General features: G+C 39.4%; 1 protein-coding gene across 2 annotated transcripts in view; it reads right to left on the reverse strand.

Moving 5' to 3' along the window:
• FRS2 (fibroblast growth factor receptor substrate 2) overlaps positions 1-23885 on the reverse strand; it is a 79504-nt gene extending 55619 nt beyond the window's left edge. For both annotated transcript variants that reach the window (XM_074942066.1, XM_074942067.1), the window contains exon 1: positions 23743-23885. The gene's annotated coding sequence lies outside the window, so the exon portion shown is untranslated. The remainder of the gene's footprint in view (positions 1-23742) is intronic.
• Between the last annotated feature and the right edge of the window lie 1759 nt (positions 23886-25644).

Here is a 25644-nt window from a genome sequence, read left to right on the forward strand (position 1 = left end):
AATTCCCATAAATTCAGTGTTCAGAACATACACAAAACTCAAACCTTTGAAAATACGGAAATTCACAGTTAAGGAAATCAAACTATCTGAAATCTGGCCATTTTGAAGAATGTGTGGTGATGATGGTGGTTTGACAGCAAGGAGGAATGAGGAAGGGACCAAATTTTGTAATGGAAATTCAGTGATATGCTATTCTTTTATCACACCCATTTCTGTATAATCTGTGTACTGCAACAAGAGCAGTTGATATTACTCAATAAAAGCAACACCAGTACTATATTTTAAGTTGAAAATATGTTATAAAACCAATTCTAACCAAGCCAAAATATTGTGAATTTCCAGAAACAACCCAACAACTGCATTTTATAAAAGACAAAAGACTCAATACAGCTCACAGACTAAATATTGCAGAGGGCTACTGAGCAAACCATTATATTACCAGCTCTTTTTTCTACCTTAACTTCAGAGTAGTTTTCCTGCTATAATCTTCAATACTTCAAAAGAAATCCAAGTGACTCAGGATTAATATTTACATACTTTAGTCACACCCAAACAACTTGCTGGGGTTGTGGTTTTTCGGTCAGCATTGACATTTAGGGAAAGTCAGTATACCAAAAAAATATTGAAACTTTTGTAAGTTACACAAGCTTCAGTAATTATGAGTATGCACATATCAAAAGGTAAACTCTTCTATTCCTATGGTAATACAAATTAAATTTATAACAAAACTGTAGCCGAGGTTGTGGGCGGTCTGATACTCCAACCATACAGAAAAGATCAGGTTAAGGACATACAAGGGTTGAATGAAAATAAATGTTAAAATGCTAAACACTCACGTCAAAATCTTAAGTCAGGAAATTCTACATTAAGGATCTCTTTTCTTTATCTCACTGATTTTTTAACAGTATTGCATGGATCTGCTAAAAATTTATGATTTTACATACTGTTTTTACTGCAACCTAGAAAGAAGGCTGGAGCATTGAAATAGTTTGCTTTGGATGTGTGTCAGAAACCTTAAATGTTTTAAAACAGGTTTTGTAGTTTCTCTCTTAAGACAGTTACATGGCACAGAGTACCCACACACAAAAAAACACCTTGGTCTATAATATAGGGATGTTATTAAGCAGACCCAAGGTGACATATCTTAACAATTCTAAAAGACCTGTTAAAGTATTTTGTGTTGATGAATCATCTATTGCTGATCAACTGCCAATAAGAATAAAATCAAGGCTTTATCTTCTCCCCCAGAGCAGTTACTTTTAAAAGTTACTATGAATGTTCAGTATCTCATTTTGTTTAAAAACAAAAAATAACTAGGACTGTTTAGAAAGATACCAAGAGGCATCTAATCAAATTTAAGAAAAACTGGGACTTTTTGTAATTTAGACTTTTCAAATAGAGTTTGACCAAAATATATTAAGCTTACAGCAAAAATAAAATAAAAATATCCAGTTTGTTAGGCTTGCTTAATAAGATTTTTCTATGATGTTTGCACAAATCTGCAGCCATATAAACAAAGTTTCATTTCAAACAAATACTGGAAACCCCATTTATAAACTCCTGAAAAATAGGGCTTATGATAGAAATTTAAATTCTGATATCAGAAATGGCATTTATACATTTTTTAAAACTTAGCAAATCTAGACATATGTAACACCATGGTACCCTTCAAACTGGCAAATCAAGACATATGTGAACAGCATGGTACCCTTCAAATTGTCACTGTCTATATTTTAACTTTTATTTATGTTGCATTAGAAGCATCAAAAACTATATACCATGCAAAAATGACAGCACCAACACAAAATTCCAAATATCTAGGAATTAGAGTATAGCCCACTTAACTAGTAGGGAGATGTTTATCAGATAAATTAAATGCTCCAAACTATTTTTTCTCTGAAGTAAGAGTGTATTCTCACCTGAATAAACAGGAAGCTCTGGTCAAACCTTTGCCCATCAAAATGAAACTACTGGCCTGATTTTTCAGATATGCTGTGCACTTCCAACATCGTTAAAAAGTCAATGGGAACTGTGGGTGCTCAGCAGCTTTGAAATTAAAGCCAAACCTTTAAAGGGCTGCCTTCAAAAATGTTGACTTGACTCAGTAAAAACTGCATTTATGTAAAACTTGGCATTAATGAACAGACCGTCCCTTTGGAAATTCTGTATTTGTTACGTCTGTCCAATTATGACCAACATGAAGGTGGTTACAAACATGGGGAAGATTTTCATCCCTCCGCTCTCCCTTCTCTCAAGCAAACAACATAAAGTTCTCTGTGTTATTCTTCACAGAGGAAATTAAGCCTTAGTAGTAAAACCACACATTTCAGATACTTCACAATAGCAAGCAAGCACATTTTTATAGAGGAAGAAGGTAACAATTTTTTCCCATTCAATGGCTTGAAAAGAATTTTTCCCCTAATAGGACTGCACTTGGATGGAGGCAAATTTTACAAGAATAAGCGGCAAAGAGTCCTGTGGCACCTTATAGACTAACAGACGTATTGGAGCATGAGCTTTCGTGGGTGAATACCCACTTCATCTGTTAGTCTATAAGGTGCCACAGGACTCTTTGCTGCTTTTACAGATCCAGACTAACACAGCTACCCCTCTGAAGCTTTACAAGAATAGTTCTTGACATAAAGCTCTGTACTGAAACAGGACTATATAGCTCTATAGTTCATAGCCACCACGAGCATTATATGCATACAGTTAACAACTTTTGGCCCTTTCATTCAGCATTCATAAGAATTTCTTATTTTAAACACCTGATGTACCATTGTACTGTACTTTATTTTCAGAGAAGTTATTTCACACCTTATTTACATAGCACTTTTCATCCAAATAGATCCAAAAGATGCTTTACAAATTATATTGTGATTATTTTGCCCTCTACTGGAAGACAGCTACCTCCAAAATAGAGCACAGCAGCCATTTAACAGTACAAGCAATATTAAAGAAGTTAAAAAAGTAGTTTAGAACAGCAACTATAAAAATATGGTGGCCAACTGCTGTTAGAGGAGAACCAGTAGAATTTTGTCCCGTTTGCATATCAGTATACCAGCCTAGAAACTAGTCAGCTGAGCATTTATTGTCTACATCAAAAGGTAGCAGAACCAGTGCCTCAGAAAGGTTCTCATATACCCTAGGAACTTTCACTCTTGCCTTCACTAGGCATCCGAAATTGCAGCTTCCACAGTATACTTAAGAAATAGTTTACATTTATTCCCGATTTTGATAGCTGCGAGGAAGTTCACATAAAACCTTCCTTCACAAAAAATATGATAGAAAAATATACAAAAACATACACTTCCTTCCTTCCACCCCCACTCAAAAAACCCTCAACACAGAAATATGGTACCAGATTAGTGAATGTAAAGTACAAAAAGGAAAATTCTACTTGCTTGATTACTTCATCTTAACAATTCTGAATTGAAGAATGGGCAACTCTCTTTTCATATGGTAAAGTACCTCTAAATTCACTTCAGGTATTTCCACATCCCTTTAGGCACAACTCATAAGCCTACCATTGAGGAAAGGTAATATGGAGGAACTACAGAAATATTTTTGGGAGAAGATAGACAGCATTTTTATATCTGGGATCCTCAAATATCCCTGGTTTCAAGCCTAGATAATACAGTCACTGGAATGGATTTGTTGGTAAATCTCCTTATGGTGATGGATTACGATCAACTATACAAGCAGATTTTTTTAGATGCTTACTGCCTTTGTTACTACTGATCGTGAGATTTTGGTCACATGCCTGGAGTCACTAGCAGTGACTGATGGAGTCACTTTGATTATGCTGAATAACAACTCCGCTCCCCAAAGCTTTTTCATTTACAGAGCTACAGGATTCTCAGCTGGTCACGTTCAGCGTGTATGCGAGGATGCTAGGAGAATTAGTGAGATAGCGTACTAAATCTGCTGTAGCTCATATTAAACCCCAGACTTATTTCTCAATCTCATCTGAACTTGAAGCAGCTGAGTTACTTACCTAATTTATGAGACTGAGGGATGGAGAAGTGCTAGCCAGCTGAGACTCAATGAAGACTGAGGTGATATTTAAGTTGCAGAAAACAAACAAGCAGTGCTTTATACAGACAGTATATTAGCATGCCCCCAGAGCTGCACTGGCTTCAAATTAATCTCCAGAGGGAATTTAAGGCATTAGCTATGACTTGTAAACCATAAGTGAGTGAGCCATAAGCCCAAATTTCAATGAGTTTTGGGTTCCTAACTCCCATATATGCTCTTTTGAAAATCCCTGCCCAAATGCTTGGGCCCAGACTACCTAAAGTGCCAAAGGCGGCACGCAAGCCGATTTTTACTCGCATGCTGCTGCCAGCCGGAGTCCCGGCCGCCGGCCCCACTCAGCCCGCTGCCTGCCTGGGCGAATGGAAACCCTGGCTGGCAGCAGGCTGAGCGGGGCTGGCGGCCGGGACCCCAGCTGGCAGGAGCCGGCAGTGGGAACCCCAGACTGGCAGCAGGCTACCGGTCTGGAGTTCCAGCCAACGGCCCCTTGCCAGCCAGGGTCCTGGCCACCAGCCCCGCTCAGCCTGCTGCCAGCCTGGGTCCTGGCCACCAGCCCCATTCAGCCCACTGCCAGTCTGGGGTTCCGTCGGGGGCCCCTATAAATGTAAAATTTATTACTGGCACGTGAAACCTTAAATTAATGAAGACTTGGCATGCCACTTCTCAAAGGTTGCCGATACCTGCTTCAGAAGCTGCAATCAGAGGCAACCAAGCTCACAGCCACTTCATTAAAAAAGTTAATTACAACTGAGAATGTGTTCTTGACTCGAACTCAATTCTCCTGTTGGTCCAAGAGACCCCAAGTCTGTTAACTTCCCAGGCATGATGCAAGACATATCTATTCTTCTAGGCTTTCCTAGGAAGTATACAATGAGAGATGTGGAGTGATTGTATGATGCCCTATTTCTAGAGGTCTGTTTCACTTTATTTGGGTACCATAAGGATATAGCTTACCTTGTCTGAGCCGGATGGCCATGCATTGGTTTCCCCACCAGTCCTGGGCTCCCTGTGACTGCAGCCAAACCAAAAAGTTCCTTTCTGGAGTAAACAAAAGACCAAAAACACAACAAAGCCTTTCACAAACAAGTACTTCGCTGTCGGTGGGCCACAGCTTCCTCCAAGTCCTTCCCCTAAACTATAGGGGTTTTCATACAACCTACATGTGGCATTACAGAGGAGCTTCTCTTCTATCTATGGCCTTAGGACCCAAAACCATGAAGTGATTGTTCACTCCAAACTGCTTTACTTTACTCTTCCCCAGGGCACTTCAAATACCTCCTTGTATCCTCTTAGACCTTCTCCCCAGGCTCTTCCTAGGTGTCTTAAGTGCAGACCTCTATGGCTCCCTCTACAGCTCTCTCTCAGCACGGAACCACACCAGTCTTGGCTCCAGACCCCTTGCTACAAGAGTACTAACAGTAAGAAGCAAGAGGCAGATATTTTCTAGCCCAGTCCAGGCCTTGCTGAGGCCAACAGTCACATGATCAGGGAGGAACCTTAGCACAAGTGAAAGCTGGGATGTGAACCATCTGAAAGGCTCACTAACCTTGCAACAGGTACATTACATATGGGTTCTTTGATCCATGATCATTGCTGCTTGTCATACAACCACACTATTATGTAGACCATATGTCCTTGTATAGGTATTGCTATTGAATTCTGACTATTTATCTTTGTTGGGTGTTTAATTTTCTACCAGAGTTAGAGCTCAGAATGATACTGTATTAAAATATATAAAAAGTACAAATAGTGAAATGGGCTTTTACGATGTTAGAAGATGGAACTCCTTCAACAAAGGTTTCCTCACATATTCTGATATATTTGGCACAGGACAGTTGTTCTGCTCAATGGAGATGTCTTCAACTGATTTAGTAGTATGTCATGATGGTTTTGGCAGTTTACTGTTAAAACTTTCAGTATCCATAACTGGGTGGAGCAATTGAAGTGACTGATTTAAATCAGATTGGGGCTTCGTAGAACTATAATGAAAATTTTGCTATACCAACTTTAGATTACTAGGTATAATCAATTATATCTTGAGGTTTTTTAAATGCCAATACTGATAGAGAGTCTCTTATTTGAATTTTACAAAACTGCTATAGACCAAAAGCAAAACACACTATATTGAAAATTAAGGCCTTGATGCCACAAACACAAACTAGAACGTAACTTTACTCACATGTACAGTCCTGTGGATTCCAATGGGATTATTTAAGTATTTAAAGTACAATAATCAAATAAGTGCTTCCAGCATCAGAAAGTGAAGTATTTTTATTAAAAACTTCTGAGTGGCATAAAAATCTTTGTCACTTCAGATCAAAATTGCTCAAGTTATTTAGATCTGCTGTACAATGATTTATATATGCATAACCCAAAGTTAACAAAAACGGGAGCCTAAAGCAAGGCCCCTGAACTCATATTTAGGTACCCATTAGTGGGATTTTCAAAATCACTTAAGTGATTTAGGAGCACAAATTTAATTGACTTCAAACTGCAAACCCTGATGCAGGAGTGTAGCCTGATCAATGCATTTTGGCTTTCCTGAATTGTGATGGTTCAATATTTTGGAAGACGGGGGTTGAATTTCTGGATTCATCTTTTTCAGCATAGATGAACATTTTAAGTTTGAAACTTTTAGTAGAAAAAATATCTAAGTAAAATCTGAACATTAGAAAACTAAAGGAACAAGAACAGGCTATCCATGTTAACAATTTAAGACAATATAATGGGAAGAAAAGAACCAGCAAATTTAAACTAAAAAAAAATTTAAATAAAAATTTTGGTTTTTTAAATCATGATTTGTATTCTCCCTGCTCCATACAAACAGAAAGCATACAAGCTGCTCATCACTACCTATTTGCTTCTTCCACACCAACAAATCAAGGTTCAGTTAATAGGAATTCTGAAAGGCACCGAGATACTGCAATTAAGAGTATTCTAAATGACTACCTTCAGTATTACAGTAGAACGACTGCTGAAACTCTGAAGAGCAATATCTTGGGAGTTTCAAACAGCCAACTTCCCAGAAGTTAAGCCATGTCCTCCTACCAGTGATAAAACTATAAATTGTAATCTATACGATAAAGTACTTAACTATCATTCTATAAGTAAGTATAGGACTAACAGAAGAGTCACTTTTCAAGTAGGAAACCTAAATCTGAGTCTATCCTAAAAAAAACTTAGCATAACAATCAGCAACTGGTTCCTATAGCACACCTGTAACACCAACTGGACAAGATCGTGGGCTGGTGTAAACTGTTGTCACTCCACTAAAGTAAATGGAGTTATGCCAGTCTACACTAGGCTAAGGATCTGGCTCCATTCATTCACGTAAAATTTTCCAACAGCAGACAGGCAGTCATACCACTATTTTGATTTAGACTTTCTTCAAGCAAGACTAATCAGCAAATAATCCTCCACCATACTAACATCCACCAGCATTGAGCCAGTCTGGATGGGCAGGAATAGTGTAAAATAACCCTCCCACCACCCTACCACACGTGCATTTACCCCAAATTGCTAAAGTGGTCTGTGGTATAGTTTCTACATTCTACTACACAGGGGATGAGTTAGGTAGAAGACATTTCCCTGTACAAATTAATACTGCAAACACTGTGGAATTCATTTATGCACTATTTAAGGAGTGGCTGATTTCTTCAACTGCATTAGATTTTGTTCTGCTTCAATCTATAGCCCATTTCAACCTTCCTATTTAGTGTACTACTGTCAGTTGGCCTATGGCTGCTGACCGATCATCAAGGGAGTTAGGAGGTCCAGACCCACCTGAATTTAGTCACTTGGATCATTTTGGTTTATGACTGGTTGTCAGTGCAACTAGCAGAGGTGAATGTTACAGAGTGGCCATTAAATTACAGAAGTTTCCTTAGAATCATGGGAGGCTGACATCTTCCTCAATTCTACGCGACTCCCTAAAAGCCTTTCAAAATCTCTCTCAGATCACTGCTTCAGGGACCTGTGCCAGAAATTATGGCATAGGTACCCAAAAAACCAATGCAACTGCAATGGAGTAATTAAGTGAAAGTGCAGATTCAGGACAAAACTGCACCTAAAATGGCAGGGCTACCATGGTACATATAGTACCACATATCCCACTCATTCAATTCTCTATGGAAGATGCAGCCTAATATACACAACCAGGCAATTAAAACGGCAGCTCTCAGAGTTTCCTCTGAGCCAAACTGAGGTTCCAGGAAATAACTAGTGCTATAGCTGGAGATCTAATCGAGATGCTGCCTATCGTATCACTAAATGGATGGCATCTGAAAAACCTTTTCTCTTTTACCCCTTTTCATAGAACAGCTGCTAACGTTTAAAGGGTGCTGGACAAAAGGTTAACTTCCAAAAACAGAAACTCATCTAGGGGAAGCATGAGTGGGATTCATCTTGTAGTAGCACCAAAAAGAAATTGAACATGAAGCTAGGAAATCTCAAAGTTCAGTTCTAACTTGGGCTCCTGCACTAAAAGCAGAGTCCCAAATGCCAGAACTGTAAACTGTTCTGCTGAAAACTCAGATTGAGACCATTTTATCATAGAATCATAGAAATGGAAGGCTGGAAGGGACCTTGAGAAGTCATGAAGCCCATCTCCCTGCACTGAGGAGGACCAAGTAAACAGAGACCATCCCTGACTGGTGTTTGCCCACCTTGTTCTAAAAAATTTCCAATTATAAAGATTTTCACAACCCCCCTTGGAAGCCTATTCCAGAATTTAACTACCTTTATAGTTAGAAAGTTTTTCCTAATACCTAACCTAACTCTCTCTTGCAGCAGATTAAGCCCATTACTTCCCGTCCTACCTTCAGTGGACATGGAGGTCAGTGAATTACAATCCTCATTATAACAGCCCTATTTGAAATGTGTTATCAACTTCCCCCCACACCAGCCTTCTTTTCTCAAGACTAAATATGCTGCTTTTCTCTTCATGCTGAAATTAAATGTGAAGGGGCAGCAGTGTGGTACCACTGTCTCCTGAGGCACTGGAAAAATGGACTGAAATTGAACCAAAACTCCTGAGATTACCAGTCTCTGCTCCCTGTCAATCTAGATTGGGAAAAAGCAACCAATCCAGAATTAGAGTTTGCAAGAAGAGAGTTAATTTACATTTGTCAATAGGGTTAAGTTATGAGGCACCTGGCAGCAGGCTTCCTTTGATGTAAAAGAATTTAACACCATACTTTTTACTAACAGTCTTTGCTACAGTTTTATTTACAGCAACTATAGGTTTATGAGCAAAACAAGACATCTTCTCATTCCTTCCATTATTATAATCTTCCTAAATGCCACAATGTTAAACATGGTCACTTTACAATTTGAAGTTTCATACCTGACTAGCTACCTCAAGTAGAACATTCATGGAAGGTAGTCTGACTGAAAAATCCACTAATGCTTTGTTTGGTGCTGGAGTTGATTAATACCAAACATTTGTAGTGGTAAGTAAAAAAACGTTCATTCTCAAAGCACTCCAACCGACAGCCCAGAATGTTTACTGTTAGTGGCAGAGACACAGAAATACTCCAACTTTTCACCATAAATTGCTAGTTTTTAGTGTTCCATCATTCTTTCAAAGTATTCTGCTGTGGTTCCATGATTAATCTTAAAAAGTCAAGAATACTGAAGGACTCTGCAGTTACATTTCTTTAATTGGTACAGTATGCCATACACTTCAGAAAGACATTTGGCACACAACAACTCTAAGGCCTAACTGTTTAAATAACCTCATAAATACAGTATCTCACTTATCCCTCCCCCCAGGAAGGCTTAATATCTCTCAATACATGAAAGGTTACATTCTTTTCAGCTCCTGGGTTACATCCAAATTTTGACATTTTGAATGACTAGCATTTGTATACGCTAGTAATGGAGGAGCTGAATTTATTTAAACCTGAATGCACCCATATGATGAAACAGAGAAAGCTGAAAATCTGTTTTACAGAAAAAAGTATACAATCATTAATCTATCAGCATTATCAAGAAAGCAGAAGATAATTTGTCATCTAAATTGTAGCAAATTGCCTCTTTTTACAAAACCATAATTTTAGATATAAATCTACATAAAGACAATTACCTTTCATAACTAGAATAAAGTATCTGTCTAAAAAAAGCCACAAGCTTTTATGTAGAATATTTGAGACTGCAAGTAAAAACGTGAACATCCATTCTAGATTTTCTGGCATGAAGAACAGAGTACAGGTTTTGGAATAAAATGTTGACTGTTATTTTAAGAAAGGAACAATGCAACTGTATATGGTTGTCAAACATTGCGGCACCTAAAGATATAGCAAATGGAACAAAAATAACTTTCAGAATTTTCATAAAGCAGAAGACATTCTTACTGAAGAATATAACTACTTGCTTTATACATACACTGTTGCATTCATTCGAATTTTAATAACTTATGCCTAGGATTTAACATTTCAGAAAAGTATTACACTCAATCCTATTCTGACTTTAAATCAGTATAGAAGCCAGTTGATCTCTAGGGTTCCATTTCATCCATTCACCTTATATAATTAACAGAAAAGCACTTTATATTACAACATACAGAAGGCATAACAAGCTGGTTAATGTCACTCCATTTATTAGCATAAATCTGTCCTGTCCTTGTCAATCCCCATTTTTAATGCAACTCCTTTCCTTAACTGCATAATACTAACTAACTATCTGCCAAGATCAGGTTATCTATGCCATACAGGTCTGGTACAGAGTTGGGCAATGCTTCAACCCATTCCAGAAGTGGGACCCATAAATACCCTAAACAACCACCTACCTAGACGTAAACATCGCTACTTTAAAATTCCAGTTTAAGATTAAAATTAAACTATCTTATTTAATATCTGAAGTGTCTATAACTCAGCTCTCCTCATTAACTAATAAGGCTCATGTAGTATTTATCTGTCCCACAAACTCCAACTTCAGGGGGGCAGGGGAGAAATCAGGAACTGGGATATCAGAACTTCTTAAAAAAAAAGAAACCCCACAGTGAATGAAGAAAAACGGCAGTCAGTTATAACGGCAAGATCCCAGAACACACTAAAAGCTGGCATCCTCTCAGACCAACCATGCCTTATTAAATACTTTTTAAAAATTTAGAGCAGAGGTTAAAGAATAATTACTTGTTTTAACTATAATCCATTGTACCAATATGAGTATCGTGTAGGGTGATGAGGACCATCCAGTTTACCATATTAACCCAGTTAGATTTTTTTGGTCATGTTTTGTGTATAAAAAGAAAATTAATACTCAAATGACCAATGTCTTATATAGTTTTGCAATTTATTATCTGGAAACTCCCAAACCAATGACTAGCCTAAATGCTGCACAATAAAAGCTGAGATATTGAGTGCTATCCTAATTGATTAAAGGTTTTAAGCACCCAAAAGGCAAACACTTTGGGCCAAAACAGCAGATCAGGATCTGTCCCTTTAAGTTCTAAAATTTTACAAGTTATAAAAAGGTAGATATTATAGGTAAAGTTTGTCAGATGTTTAATGAATCTAGGCCCCAACCAATCTGAATGTCAACAAAATGACAATTCCTGAAGAAAGAGGCAACAAGAGGACATCTTCAAAAGCTACTGCTGGAGTAACTTTTGTAGCATTTGTCTATCTTGTTTATACCCCTAACAGAGGGCCTTTAACAGATTTTAAATTTGATTTAAAAGTAGGTCTTGTTTCTAACAGTTTGACCTCCTACTGTAGAAGGAGCCAAACTGCTTTTAAAATGAGTTTAGAAACTGTAACTATGTTTCAACTGACAGCTTAACAATAAATTCATCTTTTCACCGTCAGTGAACCGCAAACATTCAGGCCTCAAACTCTTTACAGTAATTGGAATGGATTTAAAACTTTAAAAAAATATTCTGATGTTTTTATTTACCTTTTACTTTTTGAGCCTTTAATGTTCATGTTTAAGCTTTTCTCCACAAATGTGAGGTCTAGGAACTTTAAAAAAAAAAAAAAAAAGAAAGAGAAAGAGAAAGAGAAAGAGAAAGAAAGAGTTAAACATAATCATTTAACTCCGAGAGCTCAGGGCTTTAAGAAGAAACACCAAATATTATAAGACTTGTAATGAAATCATGAGAGTTGGCAACATTGTGACCAAAATACCTACTTGGCCTTCCCAATTTCAAAAAATGTGTTTCCCTCATTAATTCTGCAGTAAGACCATTTTAAGGACAACCTGTTCAATATAGATTTTTTTTCAAGTTTTAGACAAATATTTAGATCATTTTCACCTAGGTCAGCAGATTAGGGATGAAACCTACTGTATTACTTTTTTCACCAGACCATATACCCTGGGCTCAAAAGTGTTTCAGAGACCAACCACATGCAAGAAATCACTGTTCGCAACCATTTACTTATGGTTATAAAAAGTCATCTTCCCCTCCCACAAAACCTTTATTGTATGGCATTGTCATAGTGTCACCAATGAGCTCCCCCAGCTTAAAAGCACTTTGAATCACTAGGAAAGGAAACCAGGTTTGGAAGACTCACCCAACACACTTTTTCAGGCAGGTTAGTTATGTGCATAAGACTGTAGGACGCACCTAATAGTAGGAATAATTTGCACTCACAAGACAGAGACCAGATGTGTGTCTATAATCGGAGGTGCATAGTTTGCCTGCATCCTTATCAGTTTAAGGAGGCAAGGTGGCGGCCCATTGCAGGTTTCAGGATTCGGTGCTTTATAAACACAGGCAGACTGAACACCATGAGGTCTGGTCAATATAACTACCCCACTCAGGGACATGAAAAATCCACACTCCTGAGCACCATAGCTATGTTGACCTACCCTTGGTTGAGAGATAGCTAGGACAACAACTTGGTCTTTTTGTTGTGCATAAGCATAGATATATTTTAATTATTAATATTTAACAGTCCTCCAACTAAGATCAGGGCTCCACTTTGACAGGTGCTGTGCAACACATATTAAGTGATAGTCCCTATTCTGAAGGTATAAAATGTGGCATGGAAGGAAAGGAAACAGACATATAGGGTGGTGAGTGAAATCAACGGCAGAGGAGTGGGGTTAGGTTTATGCACAAAAGGACAAGGGCAGAGAAGGAGGGAGGATAAGAATTAAACAGTGTTTTCATGGTAAGGAAAAAGGGCTCTAACTTGATGCAGTACACAAGGAGGACCTAGCAACTACAGAAGTGATTCTTAACCTCTTCTGTGTGGACTGCAGCAATATGGATGTCAAGAAGGCTGGGGAAGAGGCACTTACAGTAGTCAAGGTGTGACGCTATATGGAATATGGGTGACCGCAATAAATCTTGCAAGAGGTGCTATGTAAGGTATCAGTGGAAAAGTTATGATTTGCTAAATAAGCTTATTTATATGTATCATCTTTGTATCACGAGTTTAAATGCATGTAATATATTGATATCTCAAATATGTGCTGTGGATCTAGGTGACACACCAAAACAGATTGGCATCAGCACTATCCAGCCTGTTTAATGGCCCATCAAGGGCAATCAGCTGTACAATGAACCCACTGAGAGAAGCTGTGGCTACACCTATGAGTCTGCAGAACATGTAGGGACATGCCTATGGACGGGGCGGGGGGAGGACTCCAAGTGCATTTCCACATGCTGAGAGCTTATGTTTGAGACAGATGATGTACAAGCCACATACCAAAGAATATAAAAAGGCAGCTGCATCTTCTCCATTTTGTCTTCAAACCTGCTTCTCACCTTGGAGTAACTTCCCTACAAACTGAAGCTTTGAACAAAGGACTGATGTGCAAAGTTTGGATGGTCTGTGTTCCAAAGGGACTTTACACAACAGCAATCTCACCAATGCTGCTAAGAACCTGAAATATGGACTCTGAAGTCATATATATGTATCTGATTGTGTTGACTATTTAACAACTGTCGTCTTCCTTTTTTTTGTTTACAATAAAACCTTTAGTTTTAGATACTAAAGGATCGGCTGGCAGTGTGGTATTTTGGGTAAGATCCAGACTAGTCTTGAACTGGTAGTGTGGCTGGCCCTTCGGGATCAGAAGAACATTTTGTAGTGTCTAGAGCTTTAAATAACTTCTCACTTTATTGGACCTATCTGCTGATTGGGAGCCAGCGACTGGAATGCAATAAAGGGGGCTGTGCGATTTCTTTTTTTCTAAGCTTCTTGATAACCAGTATGAGGGATCAGGAGCTCAGTTTGTGACTGACTGGTGACTAACTAGTTAGCCACCAGTTTGGGGAGAATCTGCTCTCCTTTTTGCAGCCTGCCCTGCCTTTGGCATTTTCAGTGTGGGCTACCCTGACACCTAAGGTCACATAAGGGCCTGAACAAGACCTTTAGCTGTGAAGAGAAAAAGAAAGGACTCATCTTGGAAACATTCTGGAGAAACAGGCAGCTGTATTTGCACATCCATGTTTTTTGTCCAGGTCCAGGGAGAGGATGTAACCAAAGACGACTCCCAGGTTATTGGCCTGAGTGACAGGGAGGATGGTGGTATTTGTCAGAAGTAATTGAGAATGGTGAGGGAAATGAGCAGAGACAGGAAAGGAAGAGGACTCCAGTTTAGGCCACACTAGTCTTAAGATGACTGCAAGAAATCGAGAAGGAGATACAAGACTGGATGGTGGCACACAAATCAGGAGTGGAAGCTGTCTGAGAAGATGCAGTCACCAAAAAAGCCTGAGTACTGCGTAAATGATTCATAGAAATGGTACATAAAGTGATGTGTAGAGGGGCAGTCAGGTGTCTCTCACCCACTGATAGGGCGCCTGGACCTACACTTTAAAGAGTAGGAGTGCATTTTAACTGTTTTAAATAAATTCTGGACTGGCGTATTGCACTGGTTAATAGTTGTAGTTTTAAGAATGCTTGATAACTGTACAATATCCACCTGGGGAAGTGAGGAAACAGATTGACAGAGCAAGACAGGTACCCAGAAGTCACCTACTACAGGACAGGCCCAACAAGGAAAACAATAGAACACCACCGGCCATCACGTACAGCCCTCAGCTAAAACCTCTCCAGCGCATCATCAATCTACAACCTATCCTGGAAAACGATCCCTAACTCTCACAGACCTTGGGAGGCAAGCCAATCCTTGCTTACAGACAGCCCCCCCCAACCTGAAGCAAATACTCACCAGCAACTACACACCACAGAAACACTAACCCAAGAACCAATCCCTATAATAAACCCTGTTGCCTACTCTGTTCCCATATCTACTCTAGTGACACCATCAGAGGACCCAACCACATGAGCCACACCATCAGAGGCTCATTCACCTACACATCTACTAATGTTATATATGCCATCATGTGCCAGCAATGCCCCTTTGCCATGTACATTGGTCAAAATGGACAGTCTCTACGTAAAAGAATAAATGGACACAAATCAGACATCAGGAATGGTAACGTACAAAAGCCAGTAGAACACTTTGATCTCCCTGGACATTAAACAGATTTAAAAGTACCCATCCTTCAACAACAAAAACTTCACAAAGACACTTTAAAGGGAAACTGCAGAACTACAATTCATTTGCAAATTTAACACCATTAATTTGGGCTTAAATAGGGACTGGGAGTGGTTGGTTCACTACAAAAGCAATTTTCCCTCTCTTGGTATTGACACCTCCTCCTCAGTTATTGGGAGTGGACCACATCCGATGAAGTGAGCTGTAGCTCATGAAAGCTCATGCTCAAATAAATTGGTTAGTCTCTAAGGTGCCACAAGTACTCCTTTTCTTTTTGCACATCCACCCTGATTGAATTGGCCTGTCAACACTGGTTCTCCACTTGTAAGGTAACTCTCTTCTCTTCATGTGTCAGTATATTTATGCCTGCATCTGTAATTTTCACTCAATACATCTGAAGAAGCGGGTTTTTTACCCACAAAAGCTTATACCCAAATAAATCTGTTAGTCTTTAAGGTGCCACCGACTCCTCGTTGTTTTTGTGGATCCAGACTAACACAGCTACCCCTCTGATAGTTGTACAGTTCTTACTACCGAGGAGGATTAGATTTGTTTTTCAGTTACCATTTTTGCTGTAATTTAAAAGCAATATCATACTATAGTTTAAGGAAATAATTACATCTGCAAATCAATTTGAAATATTTAATACAGTCCATCAGAGAAAAAACCTCAAATGTGTGAAATACTCTGTAGCGTTAATGCTTGGCTGAAAAGCCCTAACATTTAAGTGACACTGAGTACAGCTAGAGGATTTATTTTGTTTTTCTTTTTAAAAAACAATTTTTATAACATTTACATTTGCAATTTTAAACACTTATTTAAAAGAAGAGAAGTCTTTTTTTTTTTATATGAAAGACCTGTCTCTAAAATATCAGAAGAATTTTAACATTCTTCTCTGAAGTAGTCCTATCCTAGTCCTCCGTGTTGCTTGGTATCTTAATTTGCCTTTGGTTTCAAAACTGTAGGCTTGCCAAGAACTATTCCTTTCAAAACCTCAGGAATTCCATTACTAGTTTTAAGCTAAATTAAAGGAAAATAGAAGCATTCAATGCGTGGCAAAACTATGTACAAAGTGTTTGTTGATAGTCATAAATAGACTGAAAAATTTAGACATGTCTGAAAGACAACTGCTGTACAGTCAGCTCTGTTTTGCTCTGCTCTGCAACTAAATAAAGAACTATTGCTGTCACTTCAAGTAAGCTCAGCGTACGATGCATTTGTACTGAACTGGAATACAGCAAACACTAGATCATTCATTCTTCACTTGAAACAGTTTATATATAAAACTGTAGTTTGCATTTCTGTGAAGTATAGTGGGAGATCCTCTAAAATTATTGCTTCAATGTCTCCATGTGGGGCAAAGGTGTCACTAGTTTCTAAAGACACAGCAAAAACAGCCAACTCTCCATCACACTCAAGATTTCCTCTAGAACTCTTGTTCTACCACACAAAAAGTAAAATAAAGCCATTCCATACTAGGAATACTTGTAAAATTAAGGATATGTTGTCAACTAGATTAAGCATGAAGATGAAAGTACAATTGTCAGGTTCTTAACTAGTATTATATTGATTGACATCCATATTTTAACATTTAAGTACAATCATCCAAATGTTTAAGCAATTAATTATGATCATTATTAGTAATCGTATAGCAGTAATGCTGAAATGTCTCCACCCAGAATGGGACGACATTGTGATAGATGCTGTACAAACATGTTGGAAGGCATGGCCTCTCCCCCAAAGTGTTTACAGACCAACTTCCTTGAAAAATAATGTTAGCAGTTATAGGATCAATCAAGGATAAGCAATTCGGCAAATAAGTCTGTGGTGTGACATAATAGTTTGTTGGGCCACACCACAGTAATCATCAGAATTATCAGCAAGGCAAAATGATTTAAATTACAGCTCTGAAGACAAGTTAAAAAACTTTGATTAACTGTTGCAAACGACAGAATTCCAGCTTCCAGCATACCAGGATAGAGGGTCCATTTTCTGTTTGAAAGAGAGGCAGGAAATTACAGCAACTTTTCACCATTGAGCCAGCACACAGTAATGGATCAGTGGTTTACACTAACCGTCATCTGCTATATGAATGACTGCAGCAGCATCTCAGCTCTGCCAGTACCAATACCACCATGAAGAAAAACCAACGGAGAGGAGTCAAGGAAAAAAGGTCTTCTCTTAGAACTAAAAATGTGATGATCAAACCCCTCTTGAATTTGAGTAGTCATCCAAAAAACCTGCAGTATTACAAATATGCCAAATGCCGTATAGTACTTGGCTTTTATTATAGATAGATATTTCAAAAAAGTAGTAGTTCTGAAGCACACATTTTCCTGAACAAGAGTCACGAAGTCAAATATACACAGAAGGAAATCTGAATACCTGAAAGAAAGCCAAATGCCTATTGAACATAAGCTTAAAAAATGAAGTTTACATCCAACAAACTAATTCACTTACAGTAGTGTGAAAGAGAAGGTAGAAAAAAAACCTAAAAATGTACTTGAGATCTTGATTCAGAAGTGTACTGTAATAGGACTGTTTCCACACAAACCAGGCATCCCTAACTTAAATGCACACTGCTATTTGGGTAAATGGAAAGGAAAATTAATGCAACTTCAGACTCTAACCAAAAATCTACTCCAAATTACAGGCAACACTAGTGCTGAAGCTACAATATTTTGCAATGCCACCACCACTTCTAGTGACACAAACGCTCTCAAGGTTCTATAAAGATGGGTCCTACCTCTATTTTGCAGATTGGGAATCAGGCACAGAAATGTTTAAGGGACAGTCCAATGACACAAAGCAACTCAGTGACATATGGGAACAGAAGCCAGTCTTGACACCCAATTCTCTGCTCCAACCGTTGAACCATGCTCATGGATTTAGGTAAAAGCAAAACAAATTGTCCAGGTAACAGAAGTCCTGGACAGAAAGGCAGCAGCTGGTCACAACAATGCGGGAGCACCACTCTGTCCTCACCAAGCAGTGTGCAGAATATTGCCAAGGCCAACCACACCAAAATCATGAGCCACGCCCGCAAACAAATCATGAGATTTAAAAAAAAAAAATTAATAAAATGTGGGGTTCTTTTTATTTACCCTTTGGTTTTTGAGTCATTAGCATTCATATTTTCAAACTCTTCTTCCCAACCATGACAACTAGAAACTTTTGTTTTGCAACTCAGCTAGAAGCAATGAAGATGGTGGTATACCAGAGAATACATCACAGATCCAAGTATAAAGAGAATGAGTTTGGATACACGGATTACTACAGAAAAAGTCTATTAACAGAAAATTTAAAATCCATCCCCCTTAAACATTTTTATAGTGGAAACTGCTGTATTTCAACTTCCACACAATCAGAATATTAACCTCTGTCTACACCAAGAAATTTGACCATCGTTGATAATCGTTTATCACCTTAACTCTTTCACATACACAGAAAAACATTTCAATTATTTTGAAGATGTCAATATGATCAATTTTACTGAGAGAGAGCGTGAGAGCAAGAGAGCGAGCACACACACCCTTTACCACATTGTATAGTCTTACCATTTCCTTGGTAGACGTTTTAATTCACTGCTGCATCTGCCATAAATGCTAAACTAAGTCATTGTTTCAGGAACCTATTTGCATTATGAATGATCACTTCCAAAATATTAAACCACACTAATGTAAATACATAGAAAATAACGAATGTAGCAACACACTGAAAAGTTCAACTTATACTGAAGCCTCTTATTAATTTAGGGGGTAGGGATGTTGTGATTCTTCATGCCCTTAAGAACATGCACATATTCAACAGATTTGTCCCTTCTAACCTCACCACCAAGAGTTTCTCAGTTAAACTGATTATAGCTGGTGCGTCAAACATACTGCCCATGGGCTGGATATGCTCTGCTTGATGTATTTATATTTCCCACACGACACGTTCAGACTGTGTAGAATTTCAGCTCTCTTTTTCTTCTTTAAATAAGTTCCTAACCCTAATGGTTAAAAAAAAGTTTGTAAATGTGAACTTAGCTAAACTGCTGTAATGCCAGGTGCCTGAGTCTGCAGACAGGTGGAAACAGTGACTGAGGAGAATGAACTCCCCTTCTTCCTATTAATCTCATGGAGGGGAGCCTGGTGTCTCAGATCTAAAAATCCAGCAACAACATTTCAGTGTTAACACCAACTATCTTCAGCTGATCATTTTCATGGATAGAATGGGGAAGGGGGTGTGGGAATTAAGCTTACAAGGAGGTGGGAACTGGGAGTTGCTTCAGGTAAGAAAATGCAGAGGGAAAAACAGAGTAAACACACAGGGAAGATGGAGAGAGAGAGAGAAAGGAGACTGGGAAAAAAAACAGAGGGCAGAAATAACAGTGGCTCTAAAAGGGGGGCATATTTTTCCCACTGAATGTTGCTAAATATGACAATAAGGTACTAAATGAAGAATATCTAAGTTTAGTTACTACACAAAGGCCATATCCTTCCCTTGATCTCACTGCAAAGCTCCTAGTGACATCAATGTCAGACTGCTCTGGATCAAGAGGAGTCTGAAGTCCTCTATTTATACCCCAGACCATGAACAATAATTTAACTTGCAATTCAGGCCTCTGAGCCAAATGAGTTTGACACCCTGGAACTAAAGAGCTGTAGTATTTTTCAGTATAAGGTTGCTAAAAAGTTTATCAAAACTTAACACAAATAGAGCTCTATTCATTATTTTAGTAAGTTAAAAAATAAACTTTAAATTGAAAAAAGTTTAAGTGTTGTCCTAAATTTTTGGAAACTTAAGAACAGCTGCTGGTGTGCAAAACCCAGAAAATGAAATCTACAAATTGATCAACTTCACTGTTTTAGTTTCACTCTCCATGTTGAATAAAATGCAAAACAGCAGCAGCGTAAGTGTTGAGTTAACAATTATACCCCTAACTGAGAGATCCAAAGAGTCATAGCTCAAACTGGCTGCAGTTTTTTAATGTGCCCAACATCCACACAAGGCCCTGTGCACCATTTATGCCCACTTCAACTCCAAATTAAAGTTATATGGGATTTAAATGTTGCCTTAGGAAGTGCCCTGTTAACTGGCCCTTCTAATCAGGCATTAATTTCATCCACTATCTTTCTTATGAGCTGCATTCTTTAAACTATAAGGCCTGATCCATTGCTCACTGCAGTCAATGGGAATGAACTGATTTCAACAGGTTCTAAATAGGACACACAGTGAAATGGATGTAATTGCATTCATAATTAGTTTGGAACTACCAGGAAGTCTCTAAGAGTACTGAATAAGAATAAAGAATCTATACAGCAAGATTAAATTATGTTACAAAAAGTAACTATTATTTTTAGAACATTAGATTTAGGAGGGTACAATTTCCAGGTAGTTCACTGACTGAGCACTAACAACAGTACAGAACACAGAATAGACATGTATAATCATATGAATTCAAGCAGACAAAATCCTGCAAATTTACATGCTTAATTTTACGTACCCGAATAGCCTGACTGACTTCAAAGGAACTACAGTGTAAAATTAAACACATATGTAAAAGTGTTTGCAGGACAGATAATGTATATTAACATTTGTGTTAGTATAAAGTGTCAAATGTTTTATTTTTCCTGACAAAAATGATTGGCAACAGACAGGATCAGCACTTATTTATTTTTGAGTTATTTTTAATGTTAAAAGATCGCAAAATGGCAAACATGAATCAGTGGTAGAGTACCTGTGAAGACAAAGAAATGAAGTAGTTGAACATAGTAAGTCAAAACAAGCTAGAACTATTTATAGACTACTTAACAAACAAACAGGGGGAATTTGCCACTATAAATATATTTCAGTTAGGTATGTCTTTTCATACTTGTGTACATACAGGGTTACTTTTTGGTACATCTTGAAAATCCTCTCCCCACCTACCTAAGTCAGATGACTCTGTTATTTGTCACTTATCAGTCTGAGTGCTGAATTACTTTTAGTCTCAAAGTAGTGCTTGCGGGCAGCTCTGCAGGGGGATGACCCTGGGAAGGATCAGGTTGTCCTCTAATGAGCAGATTAGCCTTGCTACTCTGAGCATACATAATTTCACCACATTTTCAGGTAACATTAAATTAAACTTCTTTCCACCACACTCATTTCAAATCTGAAGTCTTGACGACCTTACAAAGAGATGGTCCACAGAAAAACTGCAGTATAATCTTAAACAACCAAATTGACCAACTTGTGTTTAAAATAAACAAGCATGAAAGTAAGCAAAAATCACGGAAAGACGTTTAGCTACATATATATTTGCAGGAATATTATTTCAATAAGCATTTTCATTTTTTATTGACACAATCATATGAACTAAGGGGTTGTTAGGTAAGGCGCGACATCCAAATTAGAGTCAAATAAGGAAGGGAACTAAATTTATGAATATTAGCATTGGACTGGTAAATTTATTCCAATATAAACATTTCCTTTTAAACAAAAAAACCCAGCAAATACATTTATAAAGCACTGTATGTTTTCAGTGCAGTATTTAACCAAGGAAAATACCCAGAGTCAACTTGCAGAATTCTTGCTGACTTCAGTAGGAATACAGGGCATTTACTGGATCTGAACCCACATGTCTTAATACCAGAGCATCGCAAATGCACCACAAAAACATGCAATAATGTATACAGCTCATCTCCCAAAAAGAAAAAAATGACAACATAGTTATCAGATCATAAAAGTGGTATTTTAATGTAGAATGGCTACGAATACTTTAAGACTGTTTAAGACCAAAATAAGTTATTCAGAAAAACTATATGCACATTATGCTAGATGTCACTTACATATTAGTGTTCAGACAAAAGAGTTAAGTAGTTTTAGAGGAGTATATTTACAAGTGTCATTAGGAAATGAAATCATCAGAAAAAAATACTAATACAAAATATTGTGGTTACACTGGAGAAAATGACAAATACAAAACTCTTCCCAATATTAAGCCTGACTTCTATTATTTACATGCACCGCAATTGAAAGGTATATCATTCTATGACTAAGTGTCAAATAAAATTTTAAGTGATACCTGAATATGATCATTGCTTTCTATGAATTGCCAATGAAAGGAAGATTAAAATTAGCTAAAAAAATATTCAAGATGTTAAAGCTCAGTATTGCAGACATAGCACTTACAAAGTTGCAAAACTGTCAGAGAACTGATTTAAACAAAAAGCTGGTCTAAACCTTAGCTATAGCAGACCTGGTGGTCCACTATAATTAACCAGAATGTGAGGCACCATTTGCACCGTTTAACTTTCTGAGGCCAATCCCCACCAAACTAATCCTAGCAGGAGATTACAAAAAGGGAATTTTCTACTTGAAATATATTCTGTTAAGTATAACATCTAATATATTTTCACTCACATAGGATCATTTTTGGGTAAATTTTCAGAATCCTCTCCCCTCCCCACCCACATATATCAGACACTTCTGCTATTTTGGTACTAACTCATCAATGTAGCCAAACTCAGAATTAGTTTTGAGAGTCAGGAATAGCACCTTTAAAGTTCCAGGACTACTGGGCGTTAATACACCACAATCAGGGGCATGCAACAGCAAATATACTAGTCCTAAAACGCACATTATAGAAGCAGTTAAAGCTACAGAGGGAACCTTGACAGGACACACAGGATAAGGCTGACCCAGCAGGCAAATCAGCTGGTGAATGGTCAGCAAGCTCATGGACCTACAACGTTCAGGAGCTGCCTCCAGTAAGCCCTCAGTCAAGACAGCTTGAAGGGCTCACCTTTGTTTTCACAGTCATTTCTCACCTCTCCCCCCCACACACTCTATCCCCACTGGCAACACACGCAACGGCAGGTTAGCCCCCCCGCAAACCAAACCCAACCCCTCACCTGAGCCCTACACGGCGATGGTCTCCAGCCCTACGCTCGCATCAGCGACTTGCCAACCCCACGCCCAGGCCCCCAAGCACGGTGGCAGGTCCCAGCAGCGCCCCCTCCCCCCACTGACAGAAACACGTCCCCAGCCCGGCCCCCCCTCCCAGCGGCACGTCTCTCCCCAAGGGAAGCCCAGAGCAGGGCCAATAGGGAGCAGCGGCTCCCGCAGCCCAGGACGCTCCCGCTGGCACGAGTCACCGCCAGGAAGAGCAGAGCAGAACCGAGCAGAGCCGGGCCCCAGGACGCTGCGCCCCCCGCCCCCAGAAGCCGGCTGCCGACACTCGGGGGAAGGCACCGGGCGCGGAGCCGGGCCCTACCCAGCACTTACATTCTCCATGAGCCCAGGACTGGCCGGGAAACCGGCAGGGGCGGGACCGGGCCGAGCAGCCGGGGGCTGGGAGACCGCGGCGCTGGGTCCTTTCACAGCCCCAGGAACAACTGCAACTCTCGATAGCGGCAGCAGCAGGGCCTCGCTCTGGGCCGGACTCTGCCCGGGACAACTTCCGGGGCAAGCCCCACAACTACTTCCGGGGCCAGGGAGGGGGTGTGGTCCTGGGAAGGGGCCGGGGGTGTCTCTGGCGGGGAGCGCCCTGGCCTCATGAGGGGCGGGAGGAGCCGCTCGTTGGGAGCACGCGTTTGGGTAGCTGGAGCCTCGCTCTCACGCCAACGGTTTATCCCAAGTGCGGCCTGCCTGAGCTCATTTACATATTCCTACGTAACCCTGAACTCCCGTGCCGCGGCCGTCGCGCGGGGCTGAGCCTGCCCGCCGCAGCCGTCGCGCCCCACCTGGGCTCGGGCAGGCTCCAAGAGCCGGCGTGTCACTGCCCTGCTGGCGCAGCCTGACTCGCAGTGCAAAACGCAGTGAGGCGCTTGGGCTGTGCGAGTGTCTGCTGGGTCAGCTCATGCAGCAGCCGCCCCCGGAGACTCTGATCCTCGCGGCGCGTTAAGAGCTGACAGTGGCTTTGATGGTGTAAAAGGCGCAGCCCATGCCTCAAAGAAATTGCTAAAGAAAACAGCTCAGCGGCCTGGGAGGAAGAACTAGGAATTCTGTGTGTGTCAGCTGCTGTTTTCCACAGTATGCATCCGATGACGTGAGCTGTAGCTCACGAAAGCTTATGCTCAAATAAATTGGTTAGTCTCTAAGGTGCCACAAGTACTTGTTTTCTGCTGGGCACCAGAGAAGTGCGTTGCCAGGCCCGTTCCCGAGAAGGGCCACCAGCAGTTTCCTTGTAGAAACTTCCTGATTTTGCAAGTTTGAAAAGATGAGGCACAAGGGTTTTAATTTGCTTTTTTTATTACTTGTGACTGGGTGCCAAGAAGTTGGTTTCTGTTGTGTTTAGATGTTGTTTTATAGTCTTCAAACACTCTACAAATGTATCTTCATGTTCTTTTTTAACTGTTGATGTATAGAAAATTATAAAGAGGGAGCAATATAATTAATAAAAGAAGATGAAAAAGGAGGAATGATGAAAACAGAAACGATGGGTATGTCTGCAGTGCAGTAGACACCATCAGCTAGCTTCAGGGCTGTTTTAAGTGTGGCGTAGAGCAGTGGTTCTCAATCAGGGATATCCTCGAGGTATGCAGAGGTCTTCTAGGGAGTATGTCAACTCATCTAGGTATTTGCCTAGTTTTGCAACAGGCTACATAAAAAGCACTAGCGAAGTCCGTACAAACTAAAATTTCATAGAATGACTTGTTTATGCTGCTCTATATACTATATTATATGGTAACGTAACATGTATACGCACTGTATTAGACATGTTCTATGTCATTTACTTATGCAGGCAAGCACATTAATGAGATTGAAGTTGTCATGGAGTGTATGCAGTTGCAATGTAAAAATGGATAGAATTTTTTAAAACAAGCTGGAAGCAGTGGTAGTGGCGACTGAAAATAGTAAGAAATTGAAAATGACGGGGGAAAAATATTGTCGCTTCTGCAAGGAATCTATTGCCTTTGGATTCATGTCTACAAATAGCAATCCACTTCAAGCTTTGTGTTTCCTTTGCAAAAAAACGCTGTCAAACAACAGTTTGAAGCTGGCACATTTGCAATGACGTCTGAAGACAAACCAACCTCTGTATGCGGATAAGCCAGTGGATTTTTCAAAGAAAGCTTTGAGTTCCAGACTTGCCAGCTTAAAATGAAAAAAGCTTTTGTGAGCACTATACCATCTTCAAGCAGTGCAAGTACATTTTAAGTGAGGTGAAACTTAAGAGTATGCAAG

Source organism: Natator depressus, chromosome 1, assembly GCF_965152275.1.
Source record: "Natator depressus isolate rNatDep1 chromosome 1, rNatDep2.hap1, whole genome shotgun sequence".
Lineage (NCBI taxonomy): Eukaryota > Metazoa > Chordata > Testudines > Cheloniidae > Natator > Natator depressus.